Source organism: Diceros bicornis, chromosome 38, assembly GCF_020826845.1.
Source record: "Diceros bicornis minor isolate mBicDic1 chromosome 38, mDicBic1.mat.cur, whole genome shotgun sequence".
NCBI lineage: Eukaryota > Metazoa > Chordata > Mammalia > Perissodactyla > Rhinocerotidae > Diceros > Diceros bicornis.
In genome coordinates, this window is record NC_080777.1 from 32074479 (window position 1) to 32098940 (window position 24462).

Here is a 24462-nt window from a genome sequence, read left to right on the forward strand (position 1 = left end):
TCCTGCCTACCTGATGGCCTACTTCCTGGGAAATGTGCTCTGTTTCACCTTCCTGGAGCCCCTCCAGAGCACACAGCTGCCCTCTGCCCTGCAGGATGTTTGTGTGTGTGTGTGTGTGTGTGTGTGTGTGTGTGTGTTAGAGAGAGAGAGAGAGAAAGAGAGAGACTATAGCCAGAAAGCTTTACCAAGTTGATCTTTTAAAGTCTTGTTTAAAGAAATCGTTTGCCCTAGAGAGTAATGTACTCAGTTGGAAACGTTGTTCCAAATTCCCACCAAAAAGGCCTCTGCTGCCACACTGACACACACACACACACACACACACGCACACTTTCACTCAAAACTGACCAGTTTGGTTCTCTCCAGCACCAGAGAGGGCCCTGCCCTTTGCACCCACCCCTTCTCTGGCCTATCAACCCCCGAAACTTTTCAAGGTCATATGCGACATGAACCCGCACCCTCTTTGGCCATAAAGTGACTCATTTTCTACCTGGGTTCACACCAAAAGCTCTATTATGGTGCCAGTCACACTTTACCACAATCAGACCTTAAGTGCAGAAACTTCCATCTCTTACTGCCTACCACAGAGCCTGATGTCCATTCATTCATCAAGCCCCTACAGAGTACCTACTATGTGCAAGGCAGAAGGGACACAGTGATAAAGGACACTCCTGCCTTCAAGGAGGTCCCACCAGGCTGGATGGGGGACAGACACCCAAGGACCTGGCTCTGACGTGGCATGCTGAGGGTGGGAAAGCCGAGGGAGCAGGGGACGTGGAGCACATTCTGTGATGAGAGTCCCCAGGAGGAGGCATTCAAGCTTGGTAGGATTCCACCAGGCAAGAAAGCGTGGGGGTGGCAGGAGCACTCCAAACAGAAGCCCCAGCATGTGCCAAGGCCAAGAGGTGCACAGCTCATGACCAGGGACACTGGCTGGAGCCCAAAGTGATAGGGAAAGAAGAGCCTGGGGCAGAGGATGAGGCAGTGGTCAGCTGATCTTAGGCAGTTAGTGAACGAGTGATTGAGTGAATGAATGACACGCTTGATCATGAAGCCACTAATCTGGTGCTGGTCCCTAGACCTATTCCCTGGTCCCTAACAAGGACTCAGCTTGGCTTCAGGGATATGTGTAGGGCTAGGATAGATCTCAGAATGAACCAGATGATTTAGACATGGGACAAGCCCTCATCCCAGGAGCCAGGTGACAAGAGGCTACGAGTGGCAAGACTGGCAAGTAGACACTCAGACCTGGGTTCTAGTCCTGGCTCTGCAACCTCCCAGCTGTGTGAGCTTGGGCAGGTGACTTGAGTTCTCTGAACCTGCTTCATCTTTTGATCCTATGAAGATGGCTATGGGGACTGACTAAGGAAGCTTGTCTGACAGTGCCTGGTGCAGGGTAGAGGAGGTGTGTGGAATCTTAAACTTTTGTTCAAGCTCAAGTTCCAAGCTGATGTGACCATTAGTTCAGAGCTTGGCAGCGGTACCATAAGGTGGAATTGGAAACTTTGGCTCTTTGAACATTCCAGGCAGAGCTGGCTTCAAGGGCGTGTGATGGGGTCCTATGCTCAGAAGGCCCCATGCTTGGGGCTTCAAGTTCTGCAGTTGCCACCCTGAAGTTCTTAATCATTTCTCTTTGAATTTGTTTTCACGAGTAACATCTGATGGAACAATGGAGCACTCCCCAGGGGCGTGGAGCCTCAGCCCTCATGTGTTACTGCCTCCTGCTGCCTCCCTGGGATGGTTTCTCAGCTGCTCGCTCCCCAAACGCTGGCACCCCAGAACCCATGACCTCGTCTACCCTCTGTCTGGGAGGAAATGGGTTGAGTCAGCCAGGAAGACACACCTCCCACTGTGAGTCACCCTCCACCCTCTGCAGGGGCCTCGGGGTAAGTGCAGAAAGGGTGAGTGCAGTGCACACCCGATGGTGTCTCAGGGCAGAGTGAGAAGACAGTGTCTGGCACTAGGTGGGTGACTCAGCACGGACATCTTACCCACCCCTCATCTAGGTACCAATTGTATCATGGCACAGAGGTTAGAGGAGGTTGGAGGTTGAAATTGGGGGGTCGCCTGTCTGCCATGGGTGGGTTGGTGGGCTGTGAGAAGGAGAGGTCGACTTCCCCGACTCCACCCAGGGCCTTGCATTTTTCCCTTGCGTCAGGCCCTACAAATCATGCATCCGACCCTCGTTAGAATCTATGTTTCCATTTTCCCATCCTCAGCTCAGAGTCCACGGTCCTCGTGTGATGTGGCCAAATGGCTCTGAGCATCTGGTGAGCATGGTGAGATGAGGGGGGAGAGGCAATCAGATCATTCGGCGCTGGGGTAGACAGCTGGTGAGGGGCGTCTAAGGGACAGAGAGCCAGCGCCTCCCAAGCTTTAATGTAAATGGCAATCGACTGGGATGTTGTGAAAGTGCAGATTCTGATTCTGGAGGTCTGGGCAGGGCCTGAGATTCTGCATTTCCAACATGCTCTTGCTTCATGGACCACAGTTTGAGTAGTGAATTTCTACAAGGCTTAACCTAGGAGCAGCGTGGCCTCCAGACTCATGCGTGGTAAGCCCCTGTAGGAGCTCTTACAACAGGCAGAAGGAACGAAGGCTTGGAACTGAGCCAGGATCCCACACTATGACGACCTACCCGGGACTCTGTGTCCCTGGACTCCAGCTGATAATGTGGGAATGCTTAGTCAATGTGGTCATCAGAAAAGTAACTAAAAACTCGTCCATAAATAACCTCACTCAATCCTCACAACCTGGCCAGGCAAGTATAAAAAGGCTGTTGTATAGATGAAGGAATGGAGGCACAGAGGATGGGGGGATGTACTCCAGGTTGCAACTGTCAAGTGGCAGAGGTAGGATCTGAACTCAGATCTAACTAAAGCCCTTCCCACTCTGCCAGCATCACTAAATTTAAGTTTCGAGGCTGGCATAGCTGTGACCGGAAGCTGCTCCCCCTGCTCGTCATGTGCCCCCTGGTCCTGCAGGAGCCTGGAGTGTGAGGTGTTGGGCCTGTGCCCTGTGTCCCCTGGCCAGCCTCCTCTGCACCCCTAGCCAGCAGTCACCTCTGCCTTCAGCCGCTCGATATTGATCTCCCCATCCTCGATCTCCTGCCGTAGCTGCTTGGCCACTGTCTTCTCGCCTCCACGATCTGCAGCAGGTGCAGGTACTCCTGCATCAGCGCTTCATGCTCCCTGGCCAGGGTCTGGTAGCTGTGGACAGTCAGACGTGGTAAGACACTGTCTTCTTGTCCCCCAGAGATCCAAGCAAAAGTGGGGCTCCCCCACTGACTGCTATTAGAAGATCCTGACTCCCAGACATGGTGCACAGGGCCTTGACCTGGCTGCTGTGTTGTTACCGACTGCTCTGGCCCCTTCTCCAACTCCTCTCTCACACTCTGACCTCTGGTCCCTCTAACTGATCCTGTTCTCTCTCCTCCCCATCCAATCCACCCCCAGGCCTTTGTACAGGCTCACTCTCTTGTTAAGGGTAATGCATCTGGTAACTTTAAGTTAAAGTCAACTCTCAAATGGAAGAACAAAGCCCAGAGGACAGCACATCTGTTTACAACACGGTTCACTGAGTATTTTGAGCCCACTGTTGAGACCTACTACTCAGAGAAAGAGATTCCTTTCAAAATATGACTGCTCACTGGCAAGTGCTGTGATTCCCATGGAGAGACTGATGCTGGTGTGTGCCCCCCTCCACACACACACAGAAGTTAGGAAAAGTCTTATGACTCACATAATAGAGGTCTCTGAGGAGAGCAGGTCCAGAATCACATGCAGCTCTGAAAAGGCTTGAGGGAGCAAAGAAAGGAGCCTGGCCTGGGTTCTTATTGTGATTTGGGGTTTTAAACAAAAAATCTTCAATGAAGTTTGTCAAAGATGGTAACGCATATTTTATTCAGAACCACTGTGATACGCAGAGACCCCTGTGATGTGATTCACAGCGGGGGAGAAATGAGGTTGGGCTCGACTCTAAATGCAGCATGGGCAAGTGGGTTTTCACAGCCAGGCAGCATGGTGGGGGTCAGGGGATGGAAAATTACTAAGAGAAAGTCAAGTGTTGGGGTTTCTGGCTAACCTGACCTAATAGGATTCTTACCAGAGACAGGCCAGAGTGATCAGACACCACCTGAGGGATGGTGGAGGAGGAGGAGGAGCCTGAGCAGATCTCAAGTGTGATCAGACATTCGTGTGTGGGTTCTGGTTAAACTGACTTTGCAAGGTTGTTGCTAAAACTGGATTTTACAAGGAAGTGCACAGAAGGCATACAAGAAGGTTCAGGGGCCTGACTAAAGTTTGGTCAAAGCGAAAAATCTTTGCCAGGGCTGAGACCAGGGCAAGACTTCTGCACACAGACAGGGATTGTGTGGTTGGATCCAAAGCCAATGTCAGAGAACAGAGCCTCCGGACTTGTTCCTCAGCTTGTCTAGGTGTGGACACGAGAGGAAGAGGGAGAGGAGAGGCGTAAGTTGTCAGCATACATCAAAAAGTGCGGAGTCTGACCGCTCATTACAAGGACAAACATGCGTACAAAAATATACATTCACAATGGCTTGTTTTTATAGAAAGAAACACCAACAGGAAGCTCAAGAATGATCAGAACTGTGCACTGGGGGTGGCTGGAGGGGACCCAGAAGTGTTGGCAGTGACTCTTCTGAGGTTAGACTTTTCTATCTTACAGATTTATCTAATATAAATAGAGAAATTTACACATACCATGTTTTCCCATTTCATAGCTTTTCTTTAACTTAAACTTCTGTACATAGGAAACCATTCTAAGATTTAATTCCTTTAGCACACTAACGGTTACAAAAGAGTAACCATACGAAATGACATTTTCATATCTCTCGCTAAGTAAAAGGACAAGCTGCATCCTAGTTTGTCCTCCACTGCGTCTCACACAGGCAGGATTTTCAAGAGTCAGTGGCACATTATAATGCAAGAGGGGTTTGGGATTAGCTCCTTAAACATAGTGGGACTAGTTTGATTAATTTTCTTCACATCAATTAAAATAGAAATTCCATTGTTTTAGCTTTTTAAATCTCAATGTTCTCTAGGGACAAGCACATGCAAACACTGATGTAAAAATGAAAATGCACCTGAAAACTTCAACACATTCATTTCACATCTTGAGATTCTTTTGCCTAAAAACAAAAACTCTATTTAGTTCTACAATTTTCTTGCCTTACTGACATTATATCTCTCCATCAATTCACATTTTTAATCCCAAGAAACTCAAAATGTTATTTCTCATACAGGAAATAAAATTACAAAGAGCTAAGGGAAACCAGAAATATAGGGCGGCACTGCTCAATCGATACAGGAATCCAAAGCAAAGAAACACAAATATTGGGATCAGCACAGATAAGCTGCCTGCTTCCCACAGGACAGAAGGAAAGCAACATGCAGAAAGTTAAACACATTCTAAACTCTCCTGGTAGAGACAGAAGCCCTGGAGTGGGTCAGTCCCTGGTGCAGAAGGGTGGCGATACCTGAGCAGCCACAGGAATGGACTCTGGGAGCTCATACACCCTCCCCTGCCTGGGAAGGAAAAGAAGGGCTCCCTCTCTCAACTTCCACTCTCACAAGTGAGGAGACTCTCGACAGGATGCAGTTTAAGGTTGTAACTCAAATGAACCCTAAATTCATAAACTCTAATCCAGACACAGAACTCCTGACATTCACAGACTTTCTCAATGTGAACAAATTACACTCTGCGGGGCCCCTACACTGTGGGTGCAAAACTCCACCCTACGTGTAGACACAGGCTCAAGGGAAGCAAAGGGACAACCTCAGGAAGGGCAGCAACTCCCTCCCCCTGTGCAGGTGCCTTCCCAGCTTTCCAGGGCTCTGTAGCTTCTCTCAGCAGAAAGCCTCCTTCTGCAGTGAGTATGAGCAGGGAGGACACCCAGGAAGAACGTGTGGGCCTCAAGTACTTCTCAGTGCAGGCTCAAGGGGGCTTATCTTAGAGACCCTGACCCCAGGCCTCTGCTCCCAGTCACGTTGCTTTGGACCACAGTGACCTTGTAAATGGCAAACCCAGTGTTTGAAGAATCCAGCAAATTCACACAAACCTACACTTTAATGGAAAGGAGAGAAGAAAGTTGTAAAGCATTTTTCTAGTTCAACAAGAAAAGCCACATGTATTTATTACTTTCAGAAAATAATGTTAATTAACTATTTCCGTGGAAAGACATTGTTTTATAAACAATTAATCATATTACAACTTGCTGTGCAATTGTAAGCCCTGGAATTCCATTTGAAAATACTGCATCACAAGGAAAAGAACAGAACTAACAATATGACTACACACGCTCAGGGGAGGCAGAAAGGGAAACAAGAATTTTTAACACATACAATGTAATACTAGAATCTTTTTTTTTCTGAAATTTACCTATTTCTTGCATCTTTGGAAATATTTTATACTGCTTTTCAAGCCCACTGATTACATAAACTTTAACTTTTGAAAACCTGAGGCTCCACTAAGTGAGTAAATCTTTTCAAGGTGACAAACCCAGGGAGGGGCAGTGCAAACAGGCCAGAACACCCAAGAAAGTTGGCACAGAGGAACCTCCACTCCAAGGCCTTCCCATAGGATGTCTGTGCCAGGAGGGAGCCTGGGAGGGGCACAGGGAGTTCATACGACAGATTCCAGGTGGCCATTCTCTGCTCTCCTCTCGTGGAAAAGAGCCACAGACAAACTATAAATCTCACAGTCAACTCAGCCAAAACCAAACTCCCACAGCTCCCCACCAAGCAGAACCTCTCCAAGTCTCCCCAGCTAAGTTTCTTGACTCAGGCCATAAACTCAGCACCGACTTCAAGTCCTCCCTCCCCAGCCCCACCCCTCACCACTTCCCATCTGTACACAGTCCTACTGTCTCGATCTCCAAACACACCCAGAATTCAACCTCCTCTCCCCACCCTGACCTACATCTCCAAGACCTCTTGCCTGGCTTATTGCAACAGCACCCTAACTGGTCTCCTTGCCTCTGCCCCAGCCCCTCTGTGGTATGTTCTCAACAGAGCAGCCAGATCAAGTCTGCTAAACCTATGTCCAGCCATGTTACTCCTGCTCTCAAAACCTTCCAAAGGGTCACCATCTCATTCAGAATAAATCAATGCCCGAGTCCTCGTTATGACCAACAAGGGCCGACGATTGGGCCAAAATCACAACTCTGCTTTCAGCTCCTGCTGCCGTCACCGGCTGTGCCCTGGCCACACTGGCCTCCTTGCTGCTCCCAGAGCAGGCCACTTGCTCTTCCTCCTGCATTGCTTTTGGAGCTTGTTCAAAATCTACCTCTGCAGTGAGACCTTTCCTGGCCCTCCTGGCTACAACTCCACCCCCCTCCAGCCTGGCACACATCACTCTCCCACATGAGCCACACCATTGGTGTCACATCTAGAACGTCACCCAGGGCATGCTTTTTGTGTTTTGCTCACTTCTCTGGCACCAGGGTCTAGGACAATGCATGAACCAAACCTTGCGCTCAATAAGAAATGTAGCTTAATGAATGGATAACTATAAAAACTACCAGGAACTGCCTAACCCTTGGGCAAGGGAGGCCGAATCTGTAAGAACACCAGGGGCCAGGAGAGGCTGATCCATTAATCAGCCCTAAAAGGACGCACAGCATCATGTTAGAAAGAAAACTCCCCACCCCATCCTACAAATACCGTACATGTTCTTATCAGCATCAACAGAGGCCTTCAAACACAAACACCTTTTCTACTTTGAAGCAGCCTTCTGTGTCTCATTACCACTCATCGCATGTCTTTTCCTGACTTTACCATGATGACTTTCATATCTAAGGTAATATGACTGATATTAAACTGTGTTTTCTACCTTAACCAAGTCTCTCCTGGAAATGGTCATAGGTATATAAGCGGTAATAACCTGAGAACAGATGGAGAAGTAAATAATTCTATTCCTTCCCCTACCGTGTGCCCCCAGCAAACAGTGCATCACTGTCTGATTCTTTATCTTTTTTAAACAAACGTCACCAGAAATACATCTGCTGAACATGCTCCTTTGGAAGTCAGCCACCTCACGTTTAAGTGGCCAGATGCCACAATCCATTGAAATATTGCCTACTAGTCTACTGTACCTTTCCCAAACTGAGATTTCAGTAAACTTACGTTGCAGCTGCCAGGAAAAGAAAAAGGAATTAAAAACAATGCCATCCTGCCGCCTGGTCAGCCTGCTTCGAGGTTCAGCCTGAGGCAGGCGGCACTCTGTGCTCAGGCCCTCCGGGCCGGTCCAGCAGGTGAGTCAGCACCGGGCACTGTGTGGCCTTGGTCTGTGCCACCATCTCTGCTCTGGGTGCCTCGGGCCACTACGGCCTCCCCATGGCCACCAGCACCCACCTTATGGCCTCCACCACCCTCTCAGTCCCACCCCATGACCACCGTGCTCTCCATTGATTTGGGCTGAGGCCTACAATGTTGGGAAACGGTATTCTGGAAACGCTCTTCCTTAGGTCACTATCTTCTGGCATTTGCTGTGACTTTTCTGCTCTTTTGATGGCAGTGAGCCTGCCTTGATCTCTGTGATCAGGAATGTGGCTGAGCAAAAGCCGCTTGTACCTCCGGGATGGACGCACCTCCCAGATGCTCTTGCTAGACGGGTCCTGGCAGTGCAGGGAAAGGTGGCTCTGCACTGGAGGTGAGTCCTGGAGAGGCATCTGACAGTGGACTCTGCATTTGACAGCATCCTGGGTGGTGGAGGTCGTGGCCCACTCCTCACCCGGGGGTTTACCCTGGGGACTCGGGGAAGGGGCTCTCTCTTCACTTCTTCCTTGGGCTCCAACAGCATGGTGAGGAGTTTGCCTGTCCCCTGGCTTGGCTCCCTTCATGAGGGCTTCTGGAATTCAGCCAGTTCAGTGAGTCCTTTCCTGCGGACTCCGCACTGGAGGTCCCAAAACAGTGCACTGAACACATTTTACTTTGAAAATCTCCTGGCAGATCCTTTTGTTTTGCATTGCAGGTTCTTGTTGAATTTTGAAAGAGCTGAATGCCACTTGTTGTCTGTAGAATTATTGAAGGTTTACAGTGGTTTGTTCTAAGTCGGAAGTTGTTACAATCTATCCAAAGAACTAGTAATGTGAGCTTGTTTCATAGGTCAGCCACCCTGCTTTCTTGACAGTTCCTTCAGAGCCTGTGTCCCATAAGTTTTGTTACTGTTTTTGAGAATGAGACAAAGCACTGCAGTGAAGGTTGCTCTTGGCATGTGTCATTGTTTAACGTGGTCTGGGGGCAAAGGAGGTGGTGGTCCTTTGGTAACTAGTCACAAAGCATTGAGAAAGGTTAGAAGGTCATGTTGCTTGGAACTCCCTGAGGACCTAGTATCCACCTGGTCTGGTCCACAGCGGACTCAGGGGGGCTAGATGACCTCAGGTGGAGCAGAAAGCCCTTGAGAGAGACCCCCCAAACCCCCATGTGCAGAGTTTGGTCTAAATAGAGAATTTACCTTAATGAGGAGAAGAGATGATGAAGTGTCTTGGTCAGTACCTTGCAGGGGCTTGTTGTTTTGTACAGAGAACAGCTTTCCTCCTGGTAAGGGGAGGACAGGAGGAACACGCAACCACAACCCTTGGGGCTGACCTTCTCCTGGCGGCAGTCCTGCATACCTCAGCTACTTGAGCAGAGCTGGGGCCAGACGCCCCGCTGAGTGCCTGGGAGGCTCTGCTGTCCGACACCTGGCCTGGCTTTGAAATAGGGGGACCAACCCTCGCCGTTTTAGCACTGCGTCCCATGGACAGCAGGAGGGTTGGGTAGCCATGAGCTCCTAGGAACTATTTCTGAGGCTTCCTGAAGCCTTTCCTGTTGTCTTGATGCCATCCTGTGCTATCTGCCCGAGTGTCTGTGTCCCTACAGGGCACTTACCACAGCCTGGGAGGAGGTATTCACCTTTCTTCCTCCTCTGCCTTAGATGGTCAGTTTCTTAAGGTAGACAGTGGGTCTTTTATCTTTCTATTCCAGTAATAACTTGCAAGCAGAAGGTGCTTCTTAAATCTTTACTAAAGGTTTAAATGGGTAAATTGGCTACAGGTGTCGGTGTTCCCAAAAACACTTGTTTTGTTTCTATACTTGATTATTTTAGGGGTAGACATTTAATCCTTTCTTTCTAGTTACTTTTTCATTTATCCTTGCAGGCTCCACATAAAGGGCTCAATGTCTGGTTCAGTGGTTAAAAGCTGTTCACAGGGATGACTGGACCCCACTAAGCATTCTTTCATCTGTAGTGAACGTTTCACCAAAAAAAAGCTCTTGGAAAGGCTGGATGGTCAGTATTACATGCTCAAGCCATGGCCGTGCCCTCCATCTTCCACCTGATTGAGAAGGGGGGGCTGAAGTCCGTGGCTGCCCCAGGAGAAAGGACACCAGGAAGGCCACCGGGGACCTAAGGAACATGCGAGTGAAGCAGATGGGAAAGGAGCTGCAGGTTCATCGTTGTCCTTGAGGGAAAACCTGAGGGCCTAGCAGGGCTCCCGCAAGTTGAAGCGAGCCACTGTGCAGGGTGAACCTGCACCCAGGGCTACCCAGGAAGCCGCCAGTCAGGAGCAGGTGCAGAGTCTCTGGAAGGAACTCCAGGATACAGTGTGGCCTCCACAGCATCAGGCAGCCAGGGAGATGCAAACGTGTCTGCTATGGATGCTGACAATGAGACCCCCCTCTTCCCTGCCAGGGTCTCTTAGGTAAGAGTGGCATTTCCGTGGGTGACTTTATCCCTCAGGATCTGGGGTGTGCAGATTTATGGGCTGGCAACTTTCTTACACTTTCTTCTCAGAGCACACTCGAGAAAGTTCATCTGTCCCCCACGAGGCTGTTGACCGAAAGAGGTTGAAGAGAGATGTGGAGCCCAGCTGCAGAGGGACCAGCCTTGTGCCTGACTAGGGCTTGGCCCAGAACCCTCAAGTTCATCATTCACAATGATGCCTCAGAAAGCCTACCAGAGCCCCTCCACCCTCCAACAGATGTCACCTTAAAGCCAGACACAGAAGCTGTGCAGAGCAAGCACAGCAACACCGGCCCCACGTCTCTCAGAAAGGTCATCCTGTCAGCACTGGGGGCCCAAGAACTCCTCAACTCGCTGCACTCCTACTGCTTCTGCTCCCAGGGGAACAGGAGCACGGGTGCCACCTGTGGGAGCAGGTGGAGAAGAATGGCGAGCTGAAGAGGGGCAGCTGCCGACAGCCAGGTGCACACGCTGCAGGAGGAGCTGGACGAGCTGAAGGGAGGGGGCTCCCTGCCTTAGCAGCCTGGTGCCCCCCGCCGAGGTCAGTGCCCGTGCTCGGGGCTCCCCCACTGCCTGCTCATCATGAGGGGTTCCCTGCTATGCAGCAGACTGCCACTGACCACTTCTTTGTGCAGCATGCCTGCTGCTGTCTTGGGAGAAGGCTCTGCTGGTAGCTGCCCCTTGCAGACAGGGAGCCCAGGCTGCAGAGCTCACCCCGCCAGTTCTAGGGTGCTCGAGAGGCAGCGGTAGTTGTCAAGGTTTAGCCGCTGGGAAAGGAGGCATTGCAGGTCTGCTGGGAAAGCCAGACCTACACAATGAACGGTGCCTGGATCCTTGTTTTTCCACTTGAACAGGAGAAAATCAGCTTCCGTTGCATCCCTCACACAAATGTAAATTCCAATGAGTTAGGATCTAAATGTGAAATAAAATCGACATAGTAACTATTAGAAAAGTTATAGGAGACTCTTAAAGTCATGAGGAGGTTCTTTCCATTTGTGTTTTAATGAATATCCATGAACTGAAGTCATTTTGAACATTTTAATAATTTCTTTAAAATTTTAAACATCTTTTTGAGTAGAGTACATTCTCTTTTGTAAATATTAAAGCACTACAGAAATATATAAGCTAAGAAGTGGTAAAAACTCCTATTTCTCACCTACCTCCCAACTTTTATTCCTTGTTGGTAGTAAAATTTGGTGTGTAATCTCCTCAACTCTTCCCTGTGCTTTACATGCATATTTCTCCACCTGTACGAATAGGTTGGATATATTTTTGGTGTGTTTATTGGCTATGTTTCTGATTTTCCCGCTCTCTTACAGTTTAGTAGTTGTAAACATTGGTTTCTCAATATTCCTTATGTATTGAAGGTACCATCTTTTGCCTGTTATACATCCATGGAAAACATTTCCCTACCACATAGTTCATTTAATCTGGATCAGTGCTTGTCTTCCCAGATGTCAGTAACACTTCAGGAGGGAAACGGCTCTATGTGACTGGCTGTTCAGGATCTCCGGGACCCCCAGGGCAACAACCATTAGGACAACACAAAACAAGAAACAAAACCCATCCTGCGTGTTTCCAGATGCATTCTGGTGGAAGGACAGCTCCAGTTGAGGACCGCTGATGTCTTGGTCAGAGTTATCCACTATGTTCTCCTATCACGTTAAAACAGTTTCGGTAGTTTCTTGTACCTGATGGTACAGTTTGGTGCCTTTGTCTGTTCCTTTTGGTCAGAGTGCGCAAGGTTTCTCACTGGTACAAGTCTTTCCAGAGAGCCAGCCCTTAACTCCATTGCTTAGGTCTGCATTGTTTTTCCTGCCTCGTGAATCCTCACTTCATTCTGCTGTTGTTGGTTTTATTGTGGTGTTATTCTGGCTCCTGGAGGGAAGTGCTCAGCTTCTTCATGTAGAGTTGATATTCCCTGATACCTGCAGTGGAGGCTGTGTCTCTTCTGTCCCTTAGTCTCCACGCCATGGATTTGGCTCATGCTGCTCTCAGTGCTGCTCGTTTCTAAAGAGTTTGTCCTGTCTGTCTGGATCCCCTCTGTAACCTGAGAGATTTAGAAGGGTGTGGACAGATTTTCAAGTGGATAGGTTGGGGGAGGGGAGCCAATATTTTGTGATTATTTTTTATTTTTATTGCTTTAAGTTCCCGTAATATGGTTACTTATAGATTTCTGCTTTTTGGACTCTTTAGAGATTTCACTGTGGCTTAGCACACAATCCATTGTGGTGACTGTTTCATTGTGGTTTGAGAAGAATGTTTCCTCTCCACTAGTTTCTTATGTTGTTGTCCCTCAGGCTGAGGCTAGATCTAGCTTTTTTGTGTTTGTCAACAGATCTGTTTCCTAACTTATTGTATCACTTAAGGGGAAGAGGAAAGTGACTGAATTGACTTAGTATAAGGAAATAGGAGGCTATCAGATAATGGACTATCTCATACACAAGATTTTTTGCCCAAACCTCAAGGTAAACACTAAACAAATAATCAAAGCAAAACCACATATGATAAACAAAGAGAAAACTAGAAGAATCATAAGACAGAACAACCAAACTGAATTGGCAGTCCAAAACAAATGGGACAAGAAACAAAGGAAATGCAAAAGAACCAGAAAATAAGTGACAAAACAGCAACATTAAGCCCTCATATGTCAATAATTACCCTAAATGTAAATGGATTGAACTCTCCAATCAAAAGATACAGAGTGGCAGGATGGATTAAAAAGCAAGACCCAACAATATGCTGCCTTCAGGAAACACATCTTAGCACTAAAGACAAGCACAGGGTCAGAGTGAAAGGATGGAAGACAATACTCCAAGCTAATGGCAAACAAAAGAAAGCAGGTGTTGCCATACTCATATCAGACAAAGTAGACTTCAAGATAAAACAGGTTAAGAAAGACAAAGAAGGGAAATATATAATGATAAAAGGGACACTCCATCAAGAAGACATATCACTTATAAATATATATGCACCCAACATAGGAGCACCAATGTACATAAAGCAACTATTAACAAACCTAAAAGGAGAAATCAACAACAACACAATAATAGTAGGGGATCTTAACACCCCACTTACAGCAATGGATAGATCATCCAGACAAAAAGTTAATAAAGAAATATTAGACTTAAATGAAAAACTGGACGAGATGGACCTAGTAGACATATACAGAGCTCTCCATCCAAAAACAGCTGACTACACATTCTTCTCAAGCGCGCATGGAACATTCTCTAGGGTAGACCATATGTTGGGAAACAAAGCAAGTCTCAATAAATTTAAGAAGATTGAAATCATAACAAGCATCTTTTCAGACCATAAGGCTATGAAACTGGAAATGAACCATGAAAAAAAAACTGGGAAAGTGACAAAAATGTGGAGATTAAACAACATGCTACTGAACAACCAATGGATCATTGATGAAATTAAAGGAGAAATCAAAAACTATCTGGAAACAAACGAAAATGATAACATGCCATATCAAACCATATGGGATGCAGCAAAAGCAGTCCTGAGAGGGAAACTCATAGTGATACAAGCTGCTATTTTTTTTTTAAGTAAACACTCTTTTCCTTTATCCCTGTCTTCTCTGGTACTTTAATAACGCTTATCTATTTCTTTTCATGGTATCCCATAATTCACACTGCCTTTCCCCATTCCTATGCAGTACCGTTTTTCTTTTTGTTTCTTTGACTGGATGATTTCAAACGACACATCTTCTAGTTCACTAATTATTTCTTGTACATGGTTGAATCTGATTTAGAACCTCTCTATTAAATTCTTCACTTCAGTCGTTCTTCAATTCTAGGATTTCTGTTTGTTTTTCCTTAATGATTTCTGTTTCTGTAATGAACTTCTCACTTGTTCATGCACTGTTTCCTTATTTCATTTAGTAGTCTATCTATGTTTTCTTAGAGTTTTATGAATTTCTCAAAGAGGGTTGTTCTGAAGCCTTTGTGTCATAGTTCCTATATCTCCATTGCTTGGTCGGTCATTGGAGTTTTATTCTTTTTCTTTGGTGGTGTCATGAGTCTTTGATTATTCATGATCCTTGTGGCCTTCCATTGGTGTCTGCAAATTTGAGGAAGTAGGCACCTCTTCCACCCTTTACAGACTGGCTTTAGCAAACCAAAGCCTTCATAGTCATCCCATCTAGGGGTCCTGGGTAGGCCATCTGGTGGTGTCCAGGGGCAAGCTTGCTGCTGGAGTCCTTGGACAGCCTGGTACTGAGGTGAGTGGAAAGCTTGGGTCCATGGTATTGTGTCTGGCCCTGGGCACAGCTGGGACCCTGAGATCATGAGTAGCCCCACTGGAGCCTGTTTTGGCAGGTCCTCTTTGAGAGCCTGCAGCCACAGGAGTCATCCAGGGCCATGAGAGTTCGCCAGTGCTAGGATGAGCTGAGAGCCTTGGTTCATGGGAGACTGCCAGGAGCCTGGCACCACGAGAGACAGCTTGTGCTGTGGTAGGCCAGAAGTCTGGATTCTTGGGAGCCTGCTGGGATCCTGGGGCCACAGGAGCTGCCTGAGGCTGCAGAAGCCAGCAGGCACTGGATCAAGATGGAAGCCTGGGTTCATGGGAACCTGCCGGTGCCTGGTGCCATGGGAGCTGCCTGGGGCCGCCTGAGTCAGCAAGCACCTGGGTAAACTGGGGGCCTGGTTTTGTGGGAGCCTGCAAGGAGCCTCGTTCCATAAGAGCTGTCTACAGCTGCTGGAACTGGCAGGTGGTGTGGTGATCCATGGGCCTGAGTTCCCAGCAGCCCCCTGGGAGCCTGGTGTCATGGAATCTACCTGGGTTGCTGGAGCCAGCAAGTGCTGGAGTGACCTGGGGTCTTGGGTTTGTGGGAGCCCACTGGGGTCTTGGGTTTGCCCTTTTACAGAAGCTGCCTGTGGCTGTGGATGCTGCCTGTGGCTGCCTGGCATACGCAGGACCTTGGGTGAGCCAGGGTCTGGATTCACCAAAGCCCACCAGGAGCCTGGTGCCAAGGACACCACTTGTGGTCACAAGAGCCACCTTGGGCTGTTTAAGATGGCAGCCCCTAGGCTGAGATGGGGGCCTGGGTTCCCAGGAGCCTGGTGGGAGCCTGGTGCCAAGGATGCTGCTTGGGGCCACCAGAGCTGGCATGCTCCAGGGTGAGCCAGGGGCCTGGATTTGCAGAAGCCTGCAGGGAGCCAGCTAGGTCCACAGGAGTCAGCCTGGCGCTGGGGCAGGCTGGCTAAGGTCAGGCAGAGTGGAGAAGTCCCTTCTCATTGGGAGGTGTTTGATTACTGATTCAATCTGCTTATTTGTTACTGGTCTATTCAAGATTTCTATTTCTTCATGATTCAGCTTTTGCAGGTTGTTTCTAGGAATTTATCTATTTTGTCTAGGTTATGCAATTTATGAGTGTACACTAGTTCAGAATAGTCTCTTCTGATCTCTTTCTTTCTGAAGCATCAGTTGCAATGCCTCCTCTTTCATTTCTGATTTAGTTTGAGTCATCTTTCTTTGTTTTCCTAGATATTTTATCTAAGGGTTTCTCAATTTTATTTTTTCCAAAACTCAACTTTTACTTTTATTAATCGTCCATACTGTCTTTCATTTTTTTTCCACTCTCCTCTTGGTGACTTCCATCCTTCTGCTAACTTTGGGTTTCATTTTTTATTTTTTTAATGCTGTGTGTTGTAAGTCAGGTTGTTTCTTTGACATCTTTCTTCTCTTGTAATGTACAAGTTTATCACTATAAATTTTCCTCTTAGTACTATTTTTGCTGTAGCCTATAAGTTTTGGTGTGTTTATTGTTTCTTTTTTTTTTTTAAAGATTTATTTATTTATTTTCGCCACAAAGCCCCAGTAGATAGTTGTATGCCATAGTTGCACAGCTTTCTAGTTGCCGTATGTGGGACGCGGCCTCAGCGTGGCCGGAGAAGCGGTGCGTCGGTGTGTGCCCGGGATCAGAACCCGGGCCACCAGCATCAGAGAGCACGCACTTAACCGCTAAGCCACAGGGCCGGCCCATATTGTTTCTTTTTGTGTGTGTATGATGAAGATTGGCCCTGTGCTAACATCTGCCAATCCTCTTTTATTTTATTTTATTTTATTTTTTGCTGAGGAAGACTGGCCCTGGGCTAACATCCGTGCCCATCTTCCTGCACTTTATATGGGATGCTGCCACAGCATAGCTTGCCAAGCGGTGCGTTGGTGTGCACCCGGGAACTGAGCCGGCGAACTACGGGCCGCCGCAGTGGAGCGCACGCACTTAACCGCTTGTGCCACCCGGCCGGTCCCTATTGTTTCTTTTTGTATGTTTTGAGCTGTTTTCTAATTTCCCTTTTGATTTCTTCTTTGATCTACATTTTTTGTGTGTGAAGAAGATCAGCCCTGAGCTAACATCCATGCCAATCCTCCTCTTTTTGCTCAGGAAGACCGGCCCTGAGCTATCATCCTTGCCCATATTCCTCCACTTTATATGGTATGCCACTACAGCATGGCCTGACAAGCATGGGTTGGTGCGTGCCCAGGATCCGAACCCAGGCCGCCAGCAGCGGAACACATGCACTTAACCGCTACAGCACCTGTCTGCACCCTGATCTACTTTTAAGTTTAAGAGTTTTTGTTGAACTTCCACATATTATGAATGTTCCAGTTTTCCTTCTGTTATTGACTTCTAGTTTCATGCCATTGTGTTTAGAAAAGTTACTTGGTATTATTTCAGTCTTCTTTAATCTTGTTAAGACTTGTTTTGTGACCTAACATGTGATCTGTTCTGGAAAATAGTCTGTGTGCCCTTGAGAAGAGTGTACATTTTGTTGCTGTCCAGTAAAATATTCTGTGTGTGTCTGATAGGTCCATTTAGTAGTTAATGTTTTCATGTCTGCTATTTCCTGATTTTCTGTATGGATATTCTATCCGTTAAAAGTGGTCTTTGAAGTCTCCTACTATTTGCAACTTATATACGTGAGAGGGCTCTTATATTGGGTATATATAAAGATCTCTTAGAACTCAATTATAAAAGACAAGTCAATGAAACGGGGTAAGCAACTGGACTAGACATGTCTCCAGGAAATACATAGATGGCCAATAAGCACAAGATAGTTGCTCAGTATCATTAATTATTAGGAAAATACAAATTCAAAGCACAATGTGATACTATTTCACACTCAAAATGAAGGCTATATTCAACATAATGGAAAATAACAAGTGTTGGTAAAGATGTGTAGAAAGGGAAACCCACATACATTACTGGTGGGAAAGTAAAATGATGCAGCCACTGCAGAAAACAGCTTGGCATTTTCTAAAATCTTAAACTTAGAATTACCATTGACCTGGAGAGGCCCATGGTAGATATGTCCAAAAGAGCAAACTTGCCCATAGACATTCAAAGCAACAGTGTTCACAATGGTCCAAAAGTGAAACAAACCCAAATTTCTATCCAGTTATCACTGCATAAACCAAATGTGGCCTATTCATAATATAGGATATTATAAGCCATAAAAAAGAATTAAGTACTGCTACATGCTCGGCCGTGGGTGAATCTTGAAACATGTGTGCTCACTGAAGCCATCCACAAAGGCAATAGATAACAGGATGCCATTTGAATGAAATGTCCAGAATAGGAAAATCCATAGGGGGAGAAAACAGATGAGTTGTTTCCATGGGTTTGGGTTAGCAGAAAATAGATTGTGAATGAGTATGGGTTTGTTTGGGGGTGTTGAAAATGTTCTGGAATTAGATAGTGGTGATAGCCACACGACATAATCATTGTGCTAAAAGCCACAGAAATGTATACTTTGAAATACTTAAAACGGTGTATTCTATGTTAAGCAGATTTTCCACATAAAAATTTTTAATTTTTTAAGTTAATCAGGGTATTGGTTAATTTTAAGTTGCCTGGTATATTTAATAAGTGTAATTAATGGAGTTATTAGGGGTAGGGCAAGTTGTAGCCAAGAGAGTAAACATCCGACGAGGGTTATAGTAACAAATCCTATGATTATACAAGCAACAGTCTAAAATCCAGTCCATTTCCATTGTCCCCAACTTGGAGAGACCAGCCATGAAAATAGGTCAGTGACCTCGGGGGCCTTTGGTATCTATTCAAAGATTTGGGTAATATTATGCAATATTTTAACCTCTTGGGCCATTTGGTGAAGGTAGGTTTGAACTTCTCTGTTGATGTACACTCAGCAAGTGTGGTTCTAGGAAAGGCACCAACCCCTCCTTCCTTGGCCGGTATAGACAGTCTAGGGCCAGACCATTTTCTAAAACCATTTAGGCGAGAGACTCATGAGAGTGTTGTTCAGGGGTTAGGATATGTTCCTATGGAGTTGTTGTCCATGTTCTGTTAAGGTTGTTGATACTTCTTAGTTGCCTCAGTTTCCTGATTTTGTGTGGGTAGGGCCACCGCACCTGTGCCCAGTCCAGTCAGTCAATCCTAGTAGAACTGAACACCCAGTGCTATAGGACTGACATTGTTTCTATGGGTTGGTGGTAGCCTGTCAGGGCAGGAAACTCAGGGGACCTGCGACCTGAGGGAAGTAGGCTGAGAGAGAAACAATAGTGCGTTGCACAATATAGCCTGGAGAAAGCTGCTCAGAGAGCTGGGGAAGAGAGACGCTCACTGGGTGAGAGCCTTGTGATATCAGCCCACAGTGAAACCCAAAAGTGGATGCTCCTGGTGTGAAATATTCCTTAGGTGTCTTGAGGTAAAATAATTTGCACCCATTCACTGGTTACCTGTGCTATATGATTTCAGAGGGTATGGTTAAAGTGTTTGTCGGCCAAGAGCTGTTTGTGCCTGGGCACAAAATCACCAAGGTGTCCTCGAAGGCTACCCCAAAATGACCCCTCAAGGAGCAGTTGGGGCAGAAAGTGGGTGGAGCATTTTGAAGGAAGCCTGGGGCAAAGATGTTGTTCGATGGAGTTGGCTACAACTGAGTCTCTCTGCAGGGTAAGCCCTTCAGCTGGGGTACAGTAGGTGATTGGAGGCCAAGTGACAGACCCTGTGACTCCTGATTCCCAGTGCACGGTTAGACCTCTAAGCCCATTGGACATAAATGGTTGTGGTGTTTGTGAAGCATCTTGCTGGCGTGTGGAAAGTATAGGGGACGTGTGGTGGGAGACGTCATGATAGTGTCGGGAGGAGCTGTGTGTGAGATTACGGTGTTGAGGGGGAAGGACTGGAGGCAGGTGCAGTGGGTGTGTGACTAACAATGGTCAATGAAGGGACAGCTGGGGTGTAACTGGGGAAATCAGGGACCAGCAGAAGTAATGTGTTTAAAACAAGACACCAGGGCAGGCCCAGCTGTTAAGTGCGCACGCTCCACTACTGGCGGCCTGGGTTCGGATCCCGGGCGTGACCGACGCACCTCTTCCCCAGCCATGCTGAGACTACATCCCACATACAGAAACTAGAAGGATGTGTAACTATGACATACAACTATCTACCTGGGCTTTGGGGAAGGAAAAAAGGAGGAGGATTGGCAATAGATGTTAGCTCAGAGCTGGTCTGCCTCAGGAAAAAGGAAGAGGAGGATCAGCATGGATGTTAGCTCAGGGCTGATCTCCCTCACAAAAAAAATAAATAAATAAAATAATAAAACAAGACACCAGGCCCTAATAGAGCCACTTAGCCTAAGTCTCACATCAACAAGCCGAGATTTAATTAGACTTTTTGCCCTCCCAGGAATAGAATCATAAACCAGTCAATTGGGAATCGCCTGATGAGCAGCAGGTAGGTCACCTTCCTAATAGAGACCTGCCATCCCCTAAAGGAAGGTAACCTTCCAGTAACCAACCCTCTTTTTGGTGTAGTGTAATTTCCTTGTTCCTGCTCCTTTCTGCCTATAAAAGTCTTTCATTTTGTACAGCTCCTTGGAGCTCCTTTCTCTCTGCTAGACTGGATGCTGCCTGATTCATGAACTGTTGAATAAAGCCGATAAGATGTTTAAAATTTACTCAGTTTTATTTTGTTTTGTACCAGTTTGGTGGCAGCAGTGGGATCCAAAGGAGACATCTGATGGCTTAGGGGATGAGAAACACAGGCATTGGTACCTGCAAAACCTTTGAGTTCTCCATCTTTGTCACTGATTCTGAGAGCCGTGGGTAAGTTCCTCTCAGCAAGTGCTGTAGAGAAACACAGCAGGGGGCTGTGAGGGAGGGTTGGGCGTCACTTGGTAGGAGGGTCTGAAAGGCCTCAATAGGGTGACATTTGATGGGACCAGAATGACAAGAGGGAGCCAGCCCTTCAGGGGTCTGGGAGCAGTGTGTCAGGGAGATGGCACCACCGGTCCTGAGTCTCACAGGCAGAAGTGAGTTTGGCCAGAGGAGGTCAGAAATATGGCCAGTGCAGCTGGAGGGAGGCTGGGAGGAGAGAACAGGAGCTGGGGTGGAAGGTAGGGCCAGGGCCTGGTAGGCTGTGTCAGTTACCTTTCCCTCTCTGACTTCATTGCCCCTAACCTTGCTTTTCAAAACTACAAATGTTGACTATCTCACAATTTGTGTGTATCAGCAATGAGGCACGTTTTAGCTGGGTGCCTCTGCCTCACTGAGTTGAACAGGTTGGGGCTGTGGCCTCAACTGAGGCTCAACTGGGGGAGGACAAGCCCCCAAGGTCACTCTCAGCCTTCAGGATTCAGTTTGGACTGAGAGCCTGAGTTCCTTTCTGTGTGTTGGCCTGGGCACTCCCGTGCTTCTCTCCTCTATAGGCCTCCACATTGGGCAGTCCCAAAACACTGGTATTTGATTCCTCAGTTACAGGGATTCGACAGAGTGAGAGAGAGAGATGGAACATGAGAGAGGGAGTAAGAGGAAGTGAGAGACTTGTGTAGTTAAAATTTAGACAAGACATCCCATCACATTGGCTCTTATTATGTTCATAAGCCAGTTACTAACCACTTAGTGGTTCCACGGGGATGGCTATGCCATGAGTGGGGTTTACTGGGTACCATTGTGGAGGCTTCCCACCTCATAGGCCAAGATGAGGCCCTTGGGTCTCATTCTCCATAAAACAGGAAACAGTTGAATGGTTTTATGCCACAGAAGGCAGTATCTAAATTTCCGTTAGTTTCAAACCCCTCATGATGCTGACCTGAAAATGAGGCCAAGTTGGAAGTGACTGTTCCAATATCACATTGCTAGAATCCAGGCCTGTTTTGAGTGGTGTTCTGTGCTACATGTCACTCCTTCTTGTTATTCTTCCATCTCTAAGTTTGTGCCTTAGGTACATGTGACACCAGCCCACAGGGGTAATAGATATTATCTCATATACACCGGGTGAGGTCCCTAGGAAGTAGATTCTAGCCTGATCCCCATGGTGCAGGTTTGGAGACTAGGGAGGACCTGAGAGGCACAGGGACTTTCGCAGGATGCAGAACTGGTAAGAAAGAGGAGGTCTGCATTCATCTCTGTCTCCTCAAAGCTAGGACCTGAGTTAGGTTTCCAGGGAACTGTGGCTAGGGCTGTGTAGGCTCCTTGTGTACAGTTCAGGAAGTGACATGAGAGAGGAGGGTGAGCAGCCCGGGCTCAATGGGCAGCTCTGGAGAAATCTGATTGAGGTAAGGGTCCCAGGTAAAGGAATCTTGAAAAATGACCCCATCTCCTTGGTCCTAGGCCTCAACAGATCTTAGAACTCTGGTAACCAGGCACCCACAGCCCCCCATCCAGCTCACTTGAATGGAGACAGCCAAGAAGCAAAAATGTTTTGTTGTTGTATCCAAACTTTTGCAGGATCTGGCCTCAAAAAAACCCAGAAAGAGAATCTTTTTGATTGTTGCTGATGTTGGCTCAGCCCTCATCCCTGACGCCTCTGGGTGTCTGACAGGAGGCAGTGAAGGGTAACATGGGGGAGCCCAGGAAAGGCTAGTGCAGGCCAGGACACAACGGTGATCCCACCTGATCAACCCCACACTCCAGGCCCCTCATAGTGTGTGTGTGTGTGTGTGTGTTTGTGTGTCTGTGTGGAGTGTGGAAGGCAGGGTATGTGGGACAGGCCATTCCTAAGCAGGAGCTTGTTGTTAGGTGTCGGAAACCTGGTGGGTCTGTCACATTCATACCCCAGATCATGGCTGACAGCATGAGAAGGTGAGCTCCTCTACTCGTATATTATTGAGCCCTAGAGGTTTCATTTCCTTCCCTCCCTGACCAAAAATCTTTGCCAGGATGCCCTCTGTGCCTGAACTGAGGAGCAGACTTTCTCTTGGGGGTTGGCCTCAGTGGCAGTGTGCAGGCCACCCCTGATTCCCTCTGGCCCAGCTCCCAGGCAGTCTTTGCAGAACTCCACTCAGGAGGTCGTCGAGTAGCTGCCCAATGGTTTCAACTCCACCAACTCACTAGACAAGGAGCAGGTACATGAGGCCACCCACACCATCCAGTGCTGCTCTGAGATGAGAGCAGGAGCAGAGGGCCTCCACACTCAGGACCTTGAGATGATGGGGTTGGACCAGAACTAGGGTGGGACCAGTCAGGGGCTGTCTCTTTTTCAAGCTAAAGGGGACGTACATGCAGGTAACCTTGTCTGGTTCAGAGCTGTGCTCCCTTGACCCTATTTCCCTTGTCTGTTGTGAGTTTAGGAGGCCACTGAGGCAGAGCCAGAGGCTAAAGGGGACTGCAGGCTGGCTATTCCTGGAAGAGAAGTGGGATCTTTCCTGTATTTAGAAGGACACATGGAAAGTCAGCTATGTGAGTGAACCTTTCTCTTTATCCCGCTCCAGAGTCAGCTCCAGAGTTTCAGCCAGCAGCAGAAGCAGAGCTGTGGTCAGTGGTGGAGGTAGAGCTGGCTCTAGCTCCATTGACACCACACCCTCTAGCACTGGAGCCAGTGTCCCCTCTACCAGCAGTGTTGGAGGTGGAGCAAGGGCCAACATGGGCTCCAGCAGGAGTGGGAGCTGCTGAGTTGGAGTCACCTGGACCATCATTTCTAGTGGGAAGTCCATCTCCACCTGTGGCTAAGAAGTGTGAGAAGAAACCCAACCTACGGCCTTCCCTCCTAAGCTGGTGGTGGAGCAGTTGATCGTGATGGATGCAGTGAGCAGCTGGGCTCTGAGGGCGGGGTGGGGTAGGCCTTCCCTCTGCCATCGTTGCCCCAGACCTCATCCAGTCTCCTATGATCTGGGCCCGAATCCTGGCTCCACCGCTTATCAACCATACGACCTGGGCAACTTTCTGAACCCCTAAGCCTTTGATTTCCACCTGCAGAGCGTAGAGGTGGACACTAACAGGACCTGCTGCACAGAGTGACTGTGCCGGCTCCTTGAAGAGAAGGAAGGGTGAGCAGGGCCTGGCACATCAGTAGTGGAGGGGAACTCACTGTATGCAGCCAGGTCCCTGGTGGCCCAACCGTCTGCTCAGGAAGCTCAACAGCCTCAGGACTTATTAGACACCTGATGTGTACTCCACTACAAGGGAGACAGACAAGGCCCGTGGTTGTAGCTGCCAAGGGAGAATGTGCATCAGAATGGGGAGTGTGACCAGAGGGGGATCAGTGTGTTGGAAGATGCCCCCTTGGGATGAGCCGAGGTGAGCCACCATCTGGAGCTTGGAGTTAGCCAGGACGGGCTGGATGCAAATGTCCCTCTCCCTTCCCTGCCAGTATTGGGTCCTGGGTCATCCTCTGGGTACCCTCAGTGGACAGAGAAGAAAAGCCAGGGACTCTCACAAGGCTCAGGCCACATCATGAGCTTCCTGAGCTCCAGCTCTAAACTGTGACCCCTGTGTGGGACTTTTGTGGATGTGGACACAGAGCTGGGGTGT

The 24462-nt window shown here is 47.9% G+C and overlaps 1 protein-coding gene and 1 long non-coding RNA gene across 4 annotated transcripts in view; both read left to right on the plus strand.

Moving 5' to 3' along the window:
• The window catches only part of LOC131399511 (ral guanine nucleotide dissociation stimulator-like), a 249899-nt gene that overhangs the window by 220024 nt on the left and 5413 nt on the right, over nt 1-24462 (plus strand). The gene's annotated exons all lie outside the window — the stretch shown is intronic.
• Nucleotides 1554-24462, plus strand: LOC131399518 (uncharacterized). The gene is made up of 5 exons (XR_009217150.1): nt 1554-1848; nt 10157-10699; nt 20696-20817; nt 23424-23736; nt 24115-24462. It is a non-coding gene; the product is annotated as an uncharacterized LOC131399518 (long non-coding RNA).